This window comes from Myotis davidii, unplaced genomic scaffold, assembly GCF_000327345.1.
Source record: "Myotis davidii unplaced genomic scaffold, ASM32734v1 scaffold259, whole genome shotgun sequence".
Taxonomy (NCBI): Eukaryota; Metazoa; Chordata; class Mammalia; order Chiroptera; family Vespertilionidae; genus Myotis; species Myotis davidii.
The window spans coordinates 382,567-403,564 of record NW_006292687.1 but is presented as its reverse complement, the minus strand read 5'-3'; the positions used below and the strand labels follow the sequence as shown (position 1 = coordinate 403,564).

General features: G+C 41.6%; 1 long non-coding RNA gene across 1 annotated transcript in view; it reads right to left on the bottom strand.

Moving 5' to 3' along the window:
• LOC102770681 overlaps positions 1 to 20,998 on the bottom strand; it is a 212,988-nt gene that overhangs the window by 118,086 nt on the left and 73,904 nt on the right. The window contains exon 2 of the long non-coding RNA XR_435791.1: positions 18,702 to 18,706. This is a non-coding gene — a long non-coding RNA (uncharacterized LOC102770681). The remainder of the gene's footprint in view (positions 1 to 18,701; positions 18,707 to 20,998) is intronic.

Sequence of the window (20,998 nt, the reverse complement as noted above, 5' to 3'; positions counted from 1 at the left end):
GGGAAAGATGCAGGCAGGCCGCAGGACAGAGCTGGCAAGGAAGTGAATCCAGGCAATTCCATCACTTGCTCCATAGGAGAGGAGGCGGGTGAGCTCAGAGACCTGTTTTTCCCTTAACAGATGCAAGAAAAAAGCCAGAAAAGGTCAGAGATAAATGCAGCCCTCACTTTGTTCTGCATATTCAAAAGAACTTCTCTAAAGAAAGGCCCAAAATATACGTGTGTTCACTCAACCTTTTCCTGTTAGGCGCGGGGTTCCAGATATGGAAACGACAGGGTAACTACCGATGAAATGTGTGCAGGTCTGTGCAATAGCAGTGCTTATGCGCAGGGCCCCCGAAAGAGCGCACTTCACGCGGGACCCATCAATCTGGCTGGAGAGAGGGGAGCTTGGAAACAGCATGTTATCTTGAGAAATCACTCCCAGAAGGGAGCAGAAAGTTCACAGGGAGAATGCCAGGAAGGGGAAGGAGAGGGAGACTGGGACTCTGTCATCAGGAGCGGCTGGGATTGGAAACAGTCCAAGACCTCATCGTGGCTGACATCCTGCGTATAATCAGAAATTCCTTTCAATTATGTGGGAAAAGTCTCTTTGCATTGTCAGCCCAGATGACCCCATGAAGAAATAGGATGAAATGAGTCTCGGGGACATGTTAGTGTGGGAGTGATATCTGATTGCCAGTGGCTTGGTTGGGGAAAGACAGGCCAGAGGGATGGGATGGGGCTGATAGAATAATATCTTGTTTCTTAAGCAAAACAACAAAGGTATAGGGACTCTTCACCCTGGTGTGGCAGTGTAGACACCCATTTTCTTAATGTTAATAAAATATGTTGCCCTAGCCAGTTTGGCTCAGTGGATAGAGCGTCAGCCCATGGATTGAAGGGTCCCAGGTTTGATTCTGGTCAAGGGCACGTACCTTGGTTGGAGGCTCGATCCCAGGCTTTGGTCAGGGTGCATGCAGGAGGCAACAAATTGATGTGTCTCTCTCACATTGATGTTTCTCTCTCTGTGCCTCTTCCTTCCCCTTCCACTCTCTCTAAAAACCAATGGAAAAATATCCTCAGGTGAGGATTAACAGCAACAAAAAAAATGTTTAAACCTGTAGTCCTACGGTAATTCTTCTGCCCCAGTTTCCACAGCCAAAGAAACTGCCTTTTCAACCATAATCCCCACTATCCCTTTCTGCTCACCAAACTGGACTATCTGCCATTCTCCAAATGTGCCCGGGCCTTTCATACTCCTTAGGTCAGGTATTTTTTCTACCTAGGATCCAACCACTTCTCATCAAACCTATTATACTTCAAAGACCATCCTTCATGTGGAATTTAGCTACAATTAGTAGACTCTGCCCTCTGATTCTTTTCACCCTCATAATACCTAGTCCCACATTATATTGGTCTCAAATAATAACATTAATAATAAAAATAATAATAGCTCATATTTATTGTTCCCTATCACCATGCTACACTAATTTAATCCTCATACAATCTATTGAGTAAATGAACAATGACATTTACTTAATGCTTTTTGCAGAGAAATAAACTGAAGCTTAGCTGGTAAAATTACTTATCTGTAATTACATAAATTATGGAGCCTGGATACAAACCGTAGTCCTTATGACTTGAAATGCTCTGCTTTTCCGCTTCCTTTAATGTTTGCTAACTGTCTACTGAGGAAGAATTGATGAATGCCCATGTTGCAGATCTGGCCCAGAGATATTAAAAAAGCGTATTGTCAATGATCAATGGCTTTGTGTCTGACCATTTCCTTTACTCAGTGAATATTTCCCAAATACTAAACTCTCCACTGCTTGTTCCCAAGTAAATTCATTGATGAGTATAAATGCTGGAATGAAGTTTTCAAAATGACATGGGACATGGCTATCTGGTACAGAATTAACAAATGCAAATGTTCTTGAGAAGAATTGGAAAGGTATTACCTTCTTAGGTAAGACCTGGATCAGGAACTAGAGATTCTAAATTAAATGTTATAATGGTTTGAATAATATGATAGTAAAATTAAATCTTATGATTACTTCTTCTACCAGATAATAGAATTTCTACATTATAATTATAGCACCATAGCCTGCGAAATAAGGCTAGAGATGACTCGAAGGGCATCTAGTGAAATGCCCTTTTGTTATAGATGGGAAACCTAAGGTGTAGACTGAGGGTGGACTTTGTTCTTGGTCATTCAGGTACTTAGTATCAGAGATCATTCAGGTAGTTAGTGTCAGAGGTCATTCAGGTAGTTAGTGTCAGAGCTGACATCAAGAGTGAAGACTAGAAAAGACCAGCCCACAAAGGAGACATGGAATACTAGTGCTTCCCAAACTTTAGTGTGGATCATAGTAACATGTAAATTCTGATTTGGAGGGACCTCCATGTCTACCAAATGCCCAGGTGATGCATTGGTAATGGTCCATGGATTGCACATTAGGCAGCCAGGATCTAACCTAGACCAGCACTACCTGAGAGAAATATAATGGGAGCCCCCTATCATTTTAAATCTTCTAGTACCCACATTTTAAAACACAGAAAAAGATAAACTTACTAATTTTAATATGGTCATTTATTGACTCTAATATGTATGTAATAGTATTTCAGCTATAATCAATATAAAAGAGAAATATATACAGAGTGGGGCAAAAGTAGGTTTTCAGTTGTTCAGTAGGTTTTCCATCATATATGGAAAATAATACAATAATTAATAAATAATAATACAAGAATAAACTCTGTTTCACATACTCACAACTGTAAGCCTACTTTTGCCCCACCCTGTATTTAACATCCTTTTTTCATACTAAGTCTTTGAAATTCAGTATGTAGTTTAAATTGATAGCACACCTTAGATTAAACACACTTCAGATACACGTGGCTAGTGGCTAGCAGATTGGGCAGCACAGACCACACTGCTGTCACTTGTAGACATCTTTCAGAGGCTCTCTCATCTTGTAGTCCTGAAACCCAACTAGAACACTTCCTCCCTCAGAACAGGGCTCTGTTCTTTGTATGTCTCTATGATATCCTACCCAGCCCTGGATACATATACATATAGTCCATGAAGACTTATTAATTGATTTCCTTTTGCCCTGACCTGTTATGGAGAGAAAACAGCCTTCCCCATCATCTTCATACATTTAGATTATTCAGCTCAAGGCTCTCTAGTTCTGCATTGAGTGTGACATTGAATGAGCTGACTTCCAAGCTTCTTTCTGCTTCCAAGAGTCTATGATTTTATCCTTTCTAACACTAGCAGCAGTCATTGTCCCACTACTGTCTCAGCCTCCTCTTTTCCTTCATTACAAACGGTTCTTACATCCCTCCCTCATTTCCTCTCTTAAAAACTCATTAATCACCTTCATGCTCCCTCTGGAGCCAACTTCAGGCAATTCTCAGATTTAGAGGCTTAAGTGGAACACTGGAGTCTAATAGAGGACAATTGGGGGCACTATATCAGATGCTCCTGTTTCTACATGCCCTCAGAACCCAGCCTTGTGTTTATATACAGCCCTGAGAAAAATGGCCCGTGGTTAAAGCATTAAGTGCCTGAGGAAGAGTAGAGTGCAGGGTTAAGTGCACAGGCACTGGGATCAGACAGCCTGTGATCAAATACCCGTTCAGCAAGAGAGCATGTAGAAAGTCTCTAAACTTCCGTGTGTCCTAGTAGCTATGAGGTTAAATGAGATAACTTAAGTAAAGGACTTAGACAGTGCCCCTACATAATGGTGCTCAATAAGTGGTGTGTTTTTGAATTGCTAGGAAGGGACCTGATCTTCCTTGCGTGACTCAGCCAGAACTGCTGTGGACTGAAACGGACTGAGCACAATTTGGATTGTGCCTAACTTAGAGCAAAACTATCTTTCTTTCACATTACACATTTAATCACTCTAACCTCAAGACTTCTCATTTTAGTCCTTATCTTAAAATCTTGTTGCTGTTCTCCTCATCACCTCACTACCCAGTATTCACTGATGACTTTCAACTGGCTCTTTAAGAACCTTGTAAATTGCTGGTATCTCAGAGAGCTCCTGAGTGAGGGCCTTGTCTCCATGCTGCTCAAAGACACCCTCATGCAGTTTGCAAATAAACAACTTCTCCCCCTGGAAGAAAGAACAAATAGTTCATAATTGGCAATCTGCATAATGAGTGGTGCATCTATGCAAATATAACATTTGGAATAATCTATTAATATCTCCACTCTGATGTCTGTGGGCAGCCACTTCTCCTGCTCAAGAGTCAGAGCCAAATATTTTCTAACTCCTCTTGAGGTGAGAAGAGAGATTGACAAGCTGCTGTCTTCTTGGGGTTCCAATTAGAAATCTGGAGACCACTGGAGTTGGAAGGGATCTCAGAGCCTGTTTAGTCCCTCCCCCCACCCACCTCTCACATTAAGGATGAGGCTTCAAGTCCAGAGAGGCATGAGGACTCGGGTTCCCATGCTCTTAGTGACTGACCCAAGGTCACCACCCAGTGGCAGTCCCCCATCCTCAGCCCTCCCCAATATGCCAACACATGTCTCTCCTGCTGGCCAGGAGTCTGCTGCTATAAAATACACCCTTCCACGTGGAATTGTTTCCAGCTCTCCATCACCTGCCTTCCCCCTCCCTTGGTTAAACTCTTGCTGACCTGGAATTCTAACCTAGAGAACCAGCTTCTAGGACTGCAGGACAGACAGTTGGGGGACTCAGACAAATGTGTCCAGTCCCAAACAATGTGGCCGTTGGTGTTAACCAGAAGATACATCCCCTGGGTTGGGCTGAGCCTCTCTGCTGTTGTAGAGATACTCTTGAATACACACACACACACACACACACACACACACACACATGAATAAATAAACCCTCAGATTTGCATAGGTAATACTACTGAACCACCAGCGATGTGAGCAGGACAGTCTCTGTGAGCAAATGACCACATTTTTTAACCCCTTTCTTTTATCCCATGCTCTCCAGCCAATCTTCGGCAGCCCCACCATTTCCATTATGCTCTTCCCTTTCCCTAGAGCAGGAGTGGGCAAACTTTTTGACTCGAGGGCCACAATGGGTTCTTAAACTGGACTGGAGGGCCAGAACAAAAGCATGGATGGAGTGTTTGTGTGAACTAATATAAATTCACAGTAAACATCATTACATAAAAGGGTACGGTCTTTTTTTTTCAATAGTTTTATTCATTTCAAATGGGCCGGATCCGGCCCATGGGCCGTAGTTTGCCCATTGCTGCCTTAGAGGCAATAGTGGCTCTTTCTGTCACCAAATAGCTAACAAACAGTAGTGCGTGTCCACATTCCTGATGGCCAAGGAAGGGTAAAAACACTGTGATTGGGGACAATGAACCACTCCATGTTGGAAGAGGAACAGTGTCAGTCTGGGAGGTTTGGGCTACATCCTGGCATGAATACCACCAAGTCCTAAGTTCTTGACCTTTCTTTAAGGCACAGGGAAAATATTTCCCCCTCTCTGGTCCTTTCACTGGACTTGATCTCATTTCTTCGATTTAATTAACAGCCTCTCCTCCTGCTGCAGCTTCTACAGAGCACCATTTTACTTCACACAATTTATATTTTACTGTGCTGTTCGCATGTCTCTCCTCCAGGCTGGATTGTGAATCTCATTGTCTCCTGAAGTCCTGAGCACCTTGCACAATGACTGCCACTAATAAACACTCAGCAAGTGTTTGACAAATGAAAGATGAGTAAATTAAGTCATAAAAACCTCTCCAGACTTAAATTTCCAAATCAGGAAAATGAGGTACTTGGACTTTCTCAACTTAATTCTATGATTCTAAGATATTATTGAGCACCTGCTGTGTGCTCAAATCCTGCTAAGGGTTGCTGGGAATCAAGGGAAGTATGAAACCTGCTCCTGGCCCTCATGAGTCTAGTTGGAAAGACAAACATTCAGTAAAGAAAATCATTTCAGGCTAAACTGATTGGTTTTAGTTTACACAGTAGAGGTTCAGAGAAAAGACAGATCACTGCCAGGTAGAGCATTTAAAGACATTCTCAATGGCATGTGGTGGGTGGGTGGGTGGGCACATGGTGGGAGCATTCCAAGAGGAGATGACTACATGAGCCTTGGCATGACTTTGGGGTTGGCATTTAAGCCCTTATCTGCAGAAGAAGAATAGTAATTTCAGGAGCTCCGGATCCTGATTTCTGGCCATCAATTCAATAAGAGACATTTACAAGTAGATTTGGGTTCTTTACGCTTGCTCTTTAGCCTCTCACTTTATACCCACTTCTTCCTAAAAATAGGTCCTTGTAGTTCTATCTCAATAAAACATTTTTCACCCATGTTATCCTCTCAAAATGTCCCTTCACCTCCTAAACCCTTTGAAATGTGACTTATATCCCTGCTTCTGCTATTCTAACAGCCCCACGCCACCTGCCTGTTTCTTCTACGATGTGCTGAGACCCTTTGCAAAGGCCTCCAAACATCTGTAATTGCCAAACTCCAAAGCTATTTCTTATTCCTGGCCCCCCTCGACCTCTGGCACTATTAGCTCTATTGACCACCAGTCTACCTCTCTGGAAGTGTCTTCTCTGGTTTCTGTGGTCCACTCAACAGTGACTTTTTCATCATAGACCTCACTCTCTGTCTTTTTTACTGCCTCTCTTCCTCCCTAAACACAGATATTCCCCCCAAACCTGAGGATCCCTACCCTCCATCCCTTGATGGTTACATCTTTTCATAACATTGGATCCCACCCAGGTGGCTTGTGAATTCCTAATACTAAACATAACCCCTACCCCAAGCTTTGGACACTGGCTTCCAACTGCCAACTAAACTCTCAGCCTGGAATCCTAGCAACATCTCAAAACCAGTGTCTAAAATCAGCCTTTCATATTTGCTCTTAACCTAGCTCTTTGCCGCACCTCTATTCTTCCCTTCCCCTGTCTCCTTCCCAGCCACATTTATTCCAAAACTTACACCTTGTAAATTCTCTCTCCTTGGCACTTCAGATTCATCTTCGGTTCATTTCACATGCCCACCTGTTTGTTTGGATAATCTCTAGTCTTAGACACTTGCCCTGTCACTCTCACTTCTAATCTATATGAAACTGCCAGATGCACCTGCTCTATGCTATGGTTCTAATGATCTCAATTTAAAATAAACCCTTGGTCTTGGCATCCTAGCCTGTCTTCTGTGGCCCCATTTTCCAGCTTTACCTCCTACCAGTAGCTACTCAACCTCCAGTTATAGGGATCTTAACTGCTTTGCAAAGGTATCCCATAAATTCTAATCTCGGTGGCTTTCTCAAGCTCATCTGTCTTTCTAGAAGATCTCACCCCCCACAATTACCAAAAAACAATTACATATCCTTCAAAATTCCCATGAAATTGCCTTTTTTTCTTGAACCCAGAAATTAGTGTAATCTCTATCTCTGTTTCCTGTGGCTCCAAACTAGACCATGAGCCCCTAAGGCTAGGAGCTAAGTCTTACTTGCTCTTGAAGTCTCTGAGTATTTAGCACAGTGCCTCAAAGGCCCCCATTAAGAAACGAATTGAATTGGATTGAATTGAACTTAATTGAATTACTGGTAAAGAGGTCTGAAGACTGCTCCCTTTATTCCTTATCTACAGAGTAAAATCTTTGGAGAACTACTTCTTGAGACAAATCTGTGAGCTATAGTACAGTTAACATTTAGAATTGAACTTGGGCTGCTATCTCCTATCTCTAGTGAAAACTGATTTCAAAGACTTCTGGAAATAGTTTTTCCTTTCAAACTCTGAGATAACATGATAGAGGCAGGTGATTTAGTAGAAAGTGTTTTGGATTAATTTATCCCTAGATATGCAAACATGTTTATGGGCCAACATTTTACTAGTGCTCTTTGGAAGGTACGGTTCCTGTTTGAAAGTTTAAGACCTTAATGGAACTCTATGAGAAGAGAGTCCATGTTTGTTTTATTTACCAACATTATTCATAGAACACCTGGAAAACAAAAGTGTACAGTAGTTTTTACTGAATGAATCTAATGAGGAGATGATACCTGGCCAGAGAGATAATTAAATTAAAACCAAGGTAGTGAATGATCAAAAACAAAACAAAACAAACAAACAAACAAAACACAAGAAAGCAAGGTGACTGCATGTTATTAATCCTTGAATTTCCCTCCCTACCTTCACTCCCACCTCAAATCTAGCACAGTGTCTGGAACAACCCATATGGGCATGTTAGAGATGGGACAACCATAGATGTCACAAACTCCCACCTTGTACAGGAAGGCTCTCAAGCGTTTTTAACAAATGTCCTCCAGGCTCTATTTCAATTACCTCAGGAATAGTAAACTCACTGACATCTATATTGTTGGACAGTTCTCTGGGTTAAAAAGACAACTTCTATATTGAGCCAAAAGCTGGCTTCTTATAAATTCCACCCACTGGTCCTACTTCTGCCTCCAAAGTAACATAGTGAAAGTCTATTTTCTCTTCTATGTGATGGCCTTTCCTATGTTTGATGACAGTTACCATGTTTCCAACATGTGACTTATTCTCCAGGCTCACTGCCCTGCCCCCATTCCCTAGACCAGACTTCCTATGACCTGGTTCCAAAGCCTCTCTTCATAATCATTACCTTCCTCTGAATGTGCCACAAGTACCCAGTGATCCTCTAAAATGTGATTTCCAGACCTGTTCTATCTGAACTGTTCCCTTCTACAATGCAAGCCCCATCTCTTAATGAGGCCTAAGGACACACCAATTTTTATCAAAGCTTTATCATTTGCTCACACAAAATGCATAATGATGTAAACATTATGCCCTTTTTAAGTAAATTCCTCCCCACCAAGTTTCCCATCTTCTAATTTTGCAGTTATCACAGGACTTGACCATGGCCAAAAAGAATGTTATGCATGTACTCCATTTTATGCCTAGATTTGTAGGAAAGGAGCTCTCCACAAACTAACTAAAGACCATATGTAAGTCATTTTCCATCTCACCTGCCAAATGGCACAGTAATGCCTATTCTACCTTCCTCACTAGAGTAATATAAGGCTCAAATAAGAAATAGATATTCAAATAGAAATTATTAAGATGATTCATTCTTCTTAAACCCCAGTACCTTGCAACGATTTCCCAGTGGCTGCCTCTACACTCTCTGAGCCTCTCTCCTATATTGGTAATGGGGGTTAGCCTTGTTCAGTATTGTAGTGCCCTGGAAAGAACAAGGGGCAAGATGCTATAATACCAGCCCTTGCTAACTCTCTGGCCATGACAACCCATTTAACCTTATAGAAATTGTCAGTATCCTGCAAAACCAGGAACATATCTATAGTTGAACATGTTGGGTTTATTACTCTTTGCAGCAAGGAAGAATGCACACCATGAGTGACCATGGGTCATCTCAGTTATAGGATATTAGAAAGAACCTATTCTAGAATTGGGGCTTTAGTTGGGTGATTTATAATAGAGTTAAGGAAATAAAGGTGTGCTCTAGTTTGGATACTATCAGAAAGTGGAGAAAAATCTATGATTGGGTATCTTAGTAAATCTTCTCTGTGGTGAGAATAAGAATAAATCTATAACTGAGAAAGAAGTCACTCATGTTACCCAAGGGGGAATTGTTTTGTATTTGTGAGTGATATGGTAGCCTGATTTTTGTCTATGATTAGAGAAAATTATGAAGGAGCCTTGCTTTGTCTCATTTATCCTGGTCTCAGGGTAACTTTGTCTGAGGCTAGTATTTTTTTATGTTCAACATGAGAATAACATGACCTAACTGTGAATGGTAGGCCAGCTTTCAGATGTCATGGGCTGCTCTTTTTTTCTCTCTCAAAATTAATTTAACTATTGTAAACCTCCTTGAATCTCATCTAGAAAACAGAAATAACAACTCTCAGCTCTAAGGCCGGGGATCAAAAGGGGTAACATTTATAAAAATGCCTTGTCAACTCTATAGTTGTTTGATAAATATAAAGCTGCCTTGCCCAGCTCTGGCTTCCAGGATCTATGACCTGTAGATGTTCTTGAGTTATCTGAGGCCCCTATTAGGTCATCACCTCTCAGAAGAAAAATCTTACCTTTAGCTTCCTAGCTTGAGTCCTCTGAGGAAGCTACTCTTGAACTCTTCTGATAAACCTCTCTCCACAGACAAAGCCAACCAGCTTTCTGCACTTGTTAGACACGTAATTGTCTCCTTCTCCAGCTGGATCAGAGCTCTCTTTTTTGAGCAGAACTGAGCAGGTCTGAATCCCTCTTCCACGTAATTCAAGTGGATAGTGAAGCTTGGCACACATTTGGTTAAAAAAATAATTGTACTTTTCAAATCAAAACATTATTGGATGTTAGGTTCAGAGGACACTAGACATGTTTTTTTTTTTTGTTTTTTTTTTTACCAAACCTCTTATTTTATAGTTGAGGAAATTAAGGATGAGGAAAGGAAAGATCTCCTGAGTTTAGTTTCCTGTGGTCTTTTGACCACAGTCATCCCAAACTGCATAAGCCACAAAGACACAAGACTGGATTTGATATATTCCCTTTGCTTCTAGATCCGGACCTGAGCCAATTGAGGACTTCAACACTTGAGTCAATATTTTATTTTATTTTTCTTAGTGTGTCTTAGGCATAGCTTTTAGGGATCTAATAATATGGACTACAAATGCCTTAAGGGACAGACTAGCTGGAGACAAAATTGTGGTTTCAACTCAATTCAAGTAACATTTGGGAGTAATACTTGTGTTAGATGCTGGTGATATAGAAAAGAATGAAACATAATCTCTACTTTTAAAGAGCTTTTACTTCTGCGGTGAAGATAGTACATGGCAGAAGGTATTGATTAGTATAATGGGTCTCAAGGACAGTGGGGTTTCATTCTACTTGAAGGTATAGGGGGTGACTGCATGCAAAACAGGCATTTACACTTGAGTTCATTTCTATGCCTTGGTCTGCAGTATACCTAGCTACCATATTATGTCTTCCCAGATTCCCCACATACATACTTAACTCTCTCCACCCCATTTTTGCTACTTGGACACTAAATGATTACCTACCCTGCCTTATTAGAAAGAAACATGTGTGTCAAAGTGAGCTTAAACCAGATGTCATTAGTCCCTGAAATAGTTGTATTTTAGGTGTAATGTCTGTATAAAAACATAAGAAAGTTCTAGACACTTGATAGCCACTTCTTAAATACTTCTAATTGATTGCATGACACTAGTATTTTTAGATGTCTCTTTTTATACCTAATATAGCTCTTTTGAAAATTGCTGCTAGATACCCTTTGCTCTCTGACCATGGTAGTCTTGCATAATATATGGTATAGAAAGAGTTTAGAACTGCAAATAAACTTTTAAATTGTCTAGTCCAGTGATGGAAAACAACTTTAATCTCAAGTAAAAGTTCCATTTGGTTTATAGTGACTGTTTAAAATTGTGTTGAGAAGGATTCTGAGTCTAGTCCAGTAGGAAAGAGCGTCATGACCTATTAGCACTATATACTGTAGGCACAGACTGCCTGGCTTAATTTGTGCTACACATGTACCTTCTCTGATATATTCCAGGGTCTATAGTTGACATAAAAATCAAATTAAAGCCCTGGCTGGTTTGGCTCAGTGGATAGAACGTCGGCCTGCAGACTTAAGGGTCCCAGGTTCAATTCCGGTTGGGGCATGTACCTTGGTTGCGAGCACATCCCCAATGGGGGATGTGCAGGAGGCAGTTGATCGATGTTTCTCTCTCATCGATGTTTCTAACTCTCTATCCCTCTCCCTTCCTCTTTGTAAAAAATCAATAAATATATATATATTTTAAAATATCAAATTAAAAACTAGAGAGGGAAAGTTACTTGTCCAAGATCACAATGGGTTAATGAGAAAAGCAGGACCTAGACCCAGGTCTCCCAATTCCATGCAGACTGCTTTTCCCATAATTCCATGAAGCTCCCAGAAGCAGCTGGAAGTTCTATGCCGACTGTCTATGGAAAACAGAGGAAACTGAGCCACTATATACTAAAAGAGCTCAGCTCCAGGTGGAAAACACAGTGACCATATGGAAGCAACTTTAGCCAAGGCACTTCAAAACTCCATCCAGCTCATCGAATCACAGAGGCTGAGTATCAGTGGCTTAGGGGTCACCCAGAGGACTGTCCAGCCAGTGCAAGAGTCTTTTCTACAGTTTTCCTGAGCATCTTAAACAAAATTTCAAAATAGGCAAGATTTATATTTGTTACACCCCCACCTCCCTTGCCTTCTCTCCTTCTCCCCAACTTCCTGGGGCTCCTTTCATGGGCCTCCAGGTGTTCAAACCTTTATCATGTCCTCGATCCAATTTCACCTTCAACCTAGGTTTAATCTTGCTCCACATTGTTCCATAAGTTAAAATATATAAATCTTATCCCTCCTGGATGTTATAGAAGAACAATCTGAAAAATATCCTTAGGTGGCTACCCCAATCTCTGCTTTCCCAGCTTCTTTATTTTCTCCACTTCTGGACCCATATTTTCTGCCCCAAGAAGCCCCTGACAGTGAGGTAAGGTGAGAAGGATCACTGAGGTTAATGTGAGATTCATTTTCAGGATAGACTGGAGGAGAAGGAACAATACCAAGGGTAAATCCCCAAAAAATGAACTAAAGTTTAGAGAGCCAAGGAGTGTTTCTTGGTTGAGTAGAGGGGGAAGACAATTGCTCTTATACACAAGTTTATACTAGCATAGGCACTACACAAGGAACTAGAGATTGGACGTAAATTACACTTGGTTAAAAATAAGAGAGCTGACATTAGAAGCCTTTGTACTTTTTCTTAAAACCATTGGGACCTAACCCCACTGCACTAAAAGGAGGGGTAAGAGCTTGAGGAGATGCATTGACTAGCTATGACATGCTGGCTCTGCCTCCAGCAGTTGATTTCACCTTCAAGGTGGAGAGTAGCATGGACCCTCCCAGGACCAGCCTAGGGATCCATGAACCAATTCTCTTGCTGTGCAGAATTTGGATCAGGGCTCTCTAAAGGGCTTCGTGGCACTAGGATTTTCTATGTTCCTCGGTGAAAATAAGCCCACAGACTTCATAAAGGTAACACCCCCCACACACTTGCTTGGGGCTACAGAGGATGCCCCAAAGACACCCCCAACCTGCCTTGGCCTGTCTGTAAATAAAGGGATAGATTTCAGATTGACTATTAGGCATTGCTGCCCTCTGCTGGGTGGTATGTAGCCAACTGCCCCCATAAGGTGCTCTGTCTACCTCCCAGCTGCCCAACCACTGCCCCGTCTTGCATTTCATGTTCAAGTGGAAAACCACAAGGAAACTGAGGACCCAGAGGGTATGCACATGTGTGTATTTGGGGGATATGGGCATGTGAGTATAAACCCAAATGGCCAGTAGCCCTCAATTATGTGAAAGCTCCCCTATGACTGAGATCTTAACAGAGCTCTCTCACTCAGCTGAAAACCACATGTTACCAGCATGATGGCACCTTCAAGCGAAGGTGACCAGGGGGCTTTCAAGGTTCACCTGCCTTTTGTTATTGATAAGCCAAAACACAGAAGCAAAATGGGAATAATTGACAGCAAGGGAACATCAGGATATTGTAATTGTTCTCCTTGGAGATGAAAAGGGAAGCTGAAAAACATCTGCACACTGAAATCTGCTCCGACGTGCTAAGTGGGCCAAGAAAACCTGCAACCACGACATGGGGCTAATTTACTGCTCTAATCACCAGCATCCAATCTGAAGCCAGACATTATCTTAAAGTACACACCAGTTCCAGGTGGTGCACAGCAAATGTTTGATTAGTGCTACCAAATTCCCTGCAACTTGATAAGCTTCCGAGTGTGCAGGAATCATGGGGGTGAACCGCTGTAGCTGGGCTGCTGGCTCTGAGGCAAGCTGTTTGCCTTTGGGTCATAACCTTCCTAAAAAATGCATCCCAGCCCTCCTTGCAGGGTGCAGAGACACTTGGTTTAAACACACAAAAACAACCAAAAAGAAACTCACACACACACACACACACACACACACACACACACACACACCAAAAATAAATTCACACAAGATCACAGGGAAGTAGATTGAGTAGATGACAAAGAACCAGATTTTTTCCAGTGAGGCTTGAAAATGGAATATAGAGAAAGTGGGAAATTTAAAAAACCCATAGAGTATCTAATATGTGCCAGGTGCTGGATGCTTTATATATCATACTACATGGTTATCACTATTTTCCCATTTTTCAGATGAGAAAACTGAGGTGCAGACAGTTTAAAGCACTTGCCTAAAATATTTAATGTTTTAATTGATTTTAGAGAGAGAGGAAGGGAGAGGGAGAGAAAGAGAAAAACATCAATGATGAGAGAGAATCATTGATTGGCTGCCTCCTGCACTCCCCCTATTGAGAATCAAGCCAGGAACCCGGGCATGTGCCCTGACTGGGAATTGAAACATGACCTCCTGGTTCATAAGTAGACACTCAACTACTGGGCACATTGGCCTGGCTCGCCTAAGATATTTTAGCTAGAAAATTATGGAACCATAATTTGAACCCAGGATTGACTTAAAAGCTTTCAAAGTAAATGGCTCTGAAGGAATAGAGGTTCCAATGAGGTAGAACAGATGTTAAGGTGTTCTAACCATTACACAGAAAAGTAAGAGAGAGAATATAGGTCAGCCAATGGCTTCAGAAAATATGGAAATAAGTAGATTAGAAGCAGCCGAGGCTTCCCTGCATGCTGTGGGTTAGGCAGAAGACAGAGTGCCTTCTCTCAAGGAGCTTAGGGTGTATTTGAAGGAGAGGAGATTGGTTGGCCAAGAAAGGGGAGCTGCAGAGTTGACAGCTGCACAGACAAAGGATGATCAAATCAGCAGAGGGAAGAGCTTAAACCAAATGGGGGAGGCCAAAGTGATGGTGGTGGGTTATTCTGGGGCAAATAACAAAGCCCACGTGAGAAGTTACATCTGAAGTTGGTTCAAAAATTGCAGCTGGAAACGACTTCTCACCAGCTTTTACTTCTCACCAAACCAAAGAGTCAAATGTCTCATGGAAATTTCATATCTCAAACCTGATAGATGGGATGGAAGATAGTATTAAAACTGAAGGGTGGGCCAGGACAGAATGAGGATTGGTGACAAGGAACTCAGTTTTCATGACACCTGGAGTTAGAGCTGTTTCTTTCAGTGTCTTTTAGAATTGAGACCTTAGGAGGGTCTTGGGAAACCAGGGGCCAATCACAACATTGTGGTCTCAGTGGACCCAAACATTGCCTCTGCACCCATCTTCTCCATTAGAACTTACGTAGCTGGGCCCATTCTGAAAGAGCTTGCTTCCTGCTCAGTGGCAGTGGGCACAGCTGCATTAACAGATAAGTCTTGCTCACACATAACTCTAGACTCCCCCTTCATTCAACAACTGCTAAGATGCTTTTCAGAAGCAGAATATCACATGGATGCTGGGGTCAGGCTGGGATTTGAGCCTCTGTAGTGATACCCACTGGCTGTGGGACCTTGAGCATGTTACATGACCTCCTGAAGCTTTGGTTTCCTGAGCTGTAGAATTGGGATGATGACAGTACCTACCTCCCAGGGACACTGTGGACTTTGATGGCAATAATACATGCAAACCACTTAGCACATAACCAGACACATGGTGAGCACATGCAGTAAATAGCAACTTATTAGCATAATTATGATTCAGCCTGAATTATTCACTATGAACATCCTATGAATGTTAACTCCCCCTCCAGACCTGAGTTCAAACTGTTTCAGGAATGCTCTTGTCTGAATTACTCTTTTTCTCTAAAATGGTCCAAGCCCAGTTGCTATTTCTTCTATTGGGTGCTCACTGATACTCTATACCTTGAGGAATCTCTCTCCATAAGAATTTTGCTATGTCTACCTTACAACTTTCTCCTTTATAGCAGTTATTGATGCCCAAGCCTTGTTCCTATATTACAAGGATAAGCACCCTGTATCAGTCAAGCCGCTAGACTGTACTGTAGCATCAAATAACCCCCTGATCTCAAAGGTTTTAAACAGTAAAGGCTTTTGTCTCACTCATGCTCCTTGTCCACCAGCTGAGGGACTCTGTTCATGGCAGTCACTCAGGGGCCAGGCTAATGGAGCAGTCACCATCTCATTCTCTGCTGGTCACCATGCATAAAAGAGAGAGAGAGCTCGGGAGGCTCTCACACCAGCACATGTATGCTCCAGCCTGGAACTTCTTGCCACTAGTCATTAGCAAACTAGTCATCTGACCTGCTTCCGGTACCAGGAGGCAGTCAACGCAACCCTACCAGTCCCTCCTCACTCCCAAGGTGAGCAGAACAAGTAAGTGGTGAGAGTGAATGATGACTACCGCGCTCCTGGAAAGCAAAGGCAATCTCCAATTCCACTTTGCCCACACACACACCCATACACCTTTACCCAGCAGTATGCCTTATACAGAGTAAGGGCACAGGAGAAATCTTTGAGTTAAAAACTGAGTGAATATATCAGTGTACAATTGTTTTATCTCTCCCAATAAAGATCAATGCCTTGGATCAAAAATCTCTTAGTGCATGGTAGCAGAAATCTCAGGTATCCTCAGGACAAGTCAGAAGAGATGGTATTTGGGTACAGGACACAAATACCATCTGTTATTCACACCATGTGTTTTTAAATGTAAAAAGATGTATGAATTATTATGACAGTCAATAACTGGGAAGGATTCATTGCCCTAAGGAAACTGATTCACACATGAGATAACATTTACACATGAGGTAGCTGGAAAACAATATGTAGCTACTTGCAGAAAATGCATGAAAATTGGTACAGAGTGTGTCCAAAGGAGGAACTGCAAAGTAGATCAATTCTTGAGGTTGAGTTCTATGCGAAGGTCATTTTTTAATATATATATATATTTTTTTTATTGATTTTTACAGAGAGGAAGAGAGAGAAATAGAGAATTAGAAATATCGATGAGAGAGAAACATCGATTAGCTGCCTCCTGCACACTCCCTACTGGGGATGTGCCTGCTACCAAGGTACATGCCCTTGACTGGAATTGAACCTGGGACCCTTCAGTCCACAGGCTGACACTTTATCCACTGAGCCAAACGAGTCAGGGCATGAAGGTCATTCTTGACCTGATTTTTAAAGGTAGTACGCAGCTTGGAAAAGTTTGGAGGAGGAAAAAGTCCTGTATCTTCTAAAGCTCACCTTGTTCATATCTTGAAGAAACTATGAATCTGAAATGAGGCCTTACTCTATCACAGAGAGGAACAGTTTTACTCCTTAGTTCTTGACAACAAGAGCAGTTATAATTATTTGAGAGCTTCTTCCATTCCCTCCTGACATCTGTGGCCACTCTGGCCAGTTCCCTTCAATGCCCCAAGGCTAGGAATACCTGGGGTTGAAAATGTTTATGGATTGAGGTACAGAATCCTAAACTCTTCATTCCCACTATCTCCTCTTATATTCCCTAAGAGAACATGAAAAAATAGAAATTCCACCCGTGTTTCTCATTCCAGATGCTAGCTAGAAAGAAGAGCATCTTGGCACTTGCATGGAGAAGAGGTACAAATCACAAATTTCTCCATCACGATCTAAGAATGTAGAGCAGTGGTTCTCAACCTTCTGGCCCTTTAAATATAGTTGCTCATGTTGTGACCCAACCATAAAATTATTTTCGTTGCTACTTCATAACTGTATTGTTGCTACTGTTATGAATCATAATGTAAATATCTAATATGCAGGATCTTAGGCGACCCCTGTGAAAGGGTCGTACGGCCGCCAAAGGGGTCGCGACCCACAGGTTGAGAACCGCTGATATAGAGGGTGCATAAAGGCCACGGGTGCACACCCATATGTATTTGTGTCAGATAGGACTATGAAGCCAAGAGATCCTTATACATCTAAATGTAGGTTCCCCCTTCATAGAGACATACTGATGTCTGCAAGCATCTAATGAGGATTTTTTAAATATTGAATAAATAATTAAGTGAAGACAGAAGTAAAATATTCATATATATAAATATGTGCATATAGACACACTGTAATCTGGCATGGATGAGAACAAGAGTTAATCCTTTGAGACATAAAACCTTTTTGATTTAAAACAGTTTTGATAGAAACCTTTCTAAAACATGGGACACAAGTGTGAGTCCTGGTATGCAGAAGTAACTGACCATCCTGAAGCTATTTCCTGGTGCTAAAGATCTTTTTTCTGAGCAATTATTGGCTTGCTGTGGAAACTTATAGCTTGATGGGTGAAACAGAATGTGTGCCAACTCCAGGGTAGGCTTGCAATTTATTTTCTTGAGTAAATTTTCCTATTGGTTTGACGCTTTATAATTTTTCTTCCTCATAAACGTGGGCTACCGATTCCATCTTCATCATTTCTTGAACCATGGAACATAGCTCTCTTTCTCCAAAAGTAATAGTAAATCCAGAGGCCAAACTTAGCTTTTCCAAAAGGATTGTCTCATTCGTCGTCGTCATACTATTCCTCATCTTCAAGGACTGACCATTTTTGCAATATAAAAGGCATCTTGCCTTTGGTTACTCTCAGGGTCCCAAAGCAACTTCAACCAACATTTTGTCTCCCTTGGATTAAGTAAATGTGCAAACATTGCAAAATTGCCACCTTTTAGGGTTTTACTGAAAACGGTTTCTCAAACAGTTGTTCAACTACTACAGAATGAAAAGCTGCTGTATATTTGAGGATATTTGCTCACAGATGCCAGAGGGCAAGGCAAGCCTTGGGCAAAATAAGAAAATAGGCTGTTTGCCATACCTCACCTAATGCTTCTCTTTTTCATCCTCCCCTTTTTCCTGAGCCTAGTGCCCTTGCTAACCCTTATTCCAAAAGACCTGCATATTAGATCCCACACTCACTCCAAGAAGTAAAATTGTTGACGTTGCTAAAAGACCCTTGCATTTTGACAGATATACAAACTTTAGGTTAAAAGGTCACTGTGGCAACCCCTTCCATGTTTGGGAAAGAATTTGAGAGGAGGAAAGAGACTTGCCATAGGCCCTGGAGCTGCAGAACATAGGTGGTGCCTTATTCTCCCTACACACAAGGCTGCAGACAAGAACCGTGTTCTGGGAGAAACCGAGGTCTGGAACAGGCACTGACATGTCCAGGTGGTGCTAAAGAAGACCTCTGTTTGCCCTAGCCGGTTTTGTTCAGTGGATAAAGCATCAGTCTGCAGACTGAAGGGTTCCAGGTTCAATCCCAGTCAAGGGCATGTACCTTGGTTGCAGGTTCAATCCCTGGTCCTGGTTGGAGCACATACAGGAGGCAACCAATCGATGTGTCTCTCTCATGTTGATGCTTCTCTCCCTCTGTGTCTCCCCCTCTCTTCCACTCTCAAAAAAAATCAATGGAAAATATTCTCAGGTGAAGATTAATTTAAAAAGAGAGACAGAGAGACCTCTGTTTGTCCTGCTTCCTCTGTTTCTTCTTTCCATCATCTCATTGGACTTCGTAAGGCAAGTAGTGAGTCATCTCAGGCAGTATCTCAGCACTACCTCATGTGCGTGTAGGCCTCCAAGAATGGGACAATCTGACCATCTGTCTGTCTGCCCAGCCTCATGGCAGGAATGGTGCTCCATTGTGCTGTCTGTCCACATCCTCATGGGCCAATTCATTCATTCTTCATGGGCCAATTCATTCATTCATCATTAAAGAAAAGTTCCCTGAACACCTACTAAATGCCAGGGATTTTTCTAGTAATAAACAAAGAGATAAAAATCTTACTCTAATGGAGCTTTCATTGTATTATCGGACAGAGATAAGAAAAAGGGTGCACAAATAGAATGGGCTGTATATAGAATGTTGAGGAAAGGGGTTAGGAGGTGAGTGTGTATGAGGGCCATGATTTTAGTTGGGGTGATCAGGTCTGAACGACCTAAAGGAAGTGATGTCAAATTGCTACATGTCATGAATGGCCACTGGGGCCAGGCGTTGTGCTGAGCACCTTTGAACTCTCACAATAACCCCTGATGACGCTCAACATTGCTAGGGTCCATTTCACAGATGAGGGAAGCAACATTCAGAGAGGTTAAATACACTGTCCTGGGACACACAGAAAAGAGCAGGATCCAAATTCCAGAATCCTAATCACTGTGCTGCATTACCAACTGGAAATAGGCAAAGTCACACAAGAACATCTGGGCCCCTCAGGAACCTCAGGACATGCTCTCACCAACAACATCCCTGCCCCCAGCACATACACTTTTCACCTATCCTTGTTGGTTTTTTACTTTTTATCTACGTGTTTAATATATTTGATTTATGTGGATTCTTGCTACTAAATGTTTAGAAGGAGGAGAATTGAAAAAAATACAGTTGACTGGCCCCAGGTAAAGGCTTGTGGGCCAATGAAAGTCTCAGCGCTTCACAGCACAGCATGGTATCAACGTGCCCAATGTTGACCGGAGTTCACCATAAAATGTCGGAGTGCGTTTAATAGCTCTGTTTAAGATGGACCAGAGTAGAATAACATAGTTTTAAAGAATTCCATTGAAACAGTTATTGTATACAGTATTTGCTTTAACTGGCACATACCATGCTTACATAAAGAATTCACTTATCTAAAAGGCTGAAGTAAGGTATCATTTTGTGGGACTATACACATTATATCTGAATCTTTGAACATATGTCCATGGATTTATATGCAAATATGTATGCATATAGTTTTCTATCTCATGTTGAAATAAAAATACACAGACAATTAGATAGTTCCATTTTTATTTAAATTGAGATTAAACTTGTTTGTTTTTAAGAGTACATTTGCTTTCTAATAATGTGCATCAACTTATTTTCTTTCTTAACCAGTGAATTCTTAGTAAATGAAGATGGGGCATGAAAGAGTTTTCTTCACCGGCTCCTTCAGCATTCTCTTTATAAAAACACTTGACTGGAAATCCTCTCCTCTCTCAGTGTCTCCCCTATACCTATGTGATGATATTGTTAAATATTAATTTGATATGTTGATAACATTTTAAAGCTATTTGATATTCATATTATCTTGACCTATTAACATAAAAAGGTCTAGGAAGACCCTCAAAACCTAAACATGTCTC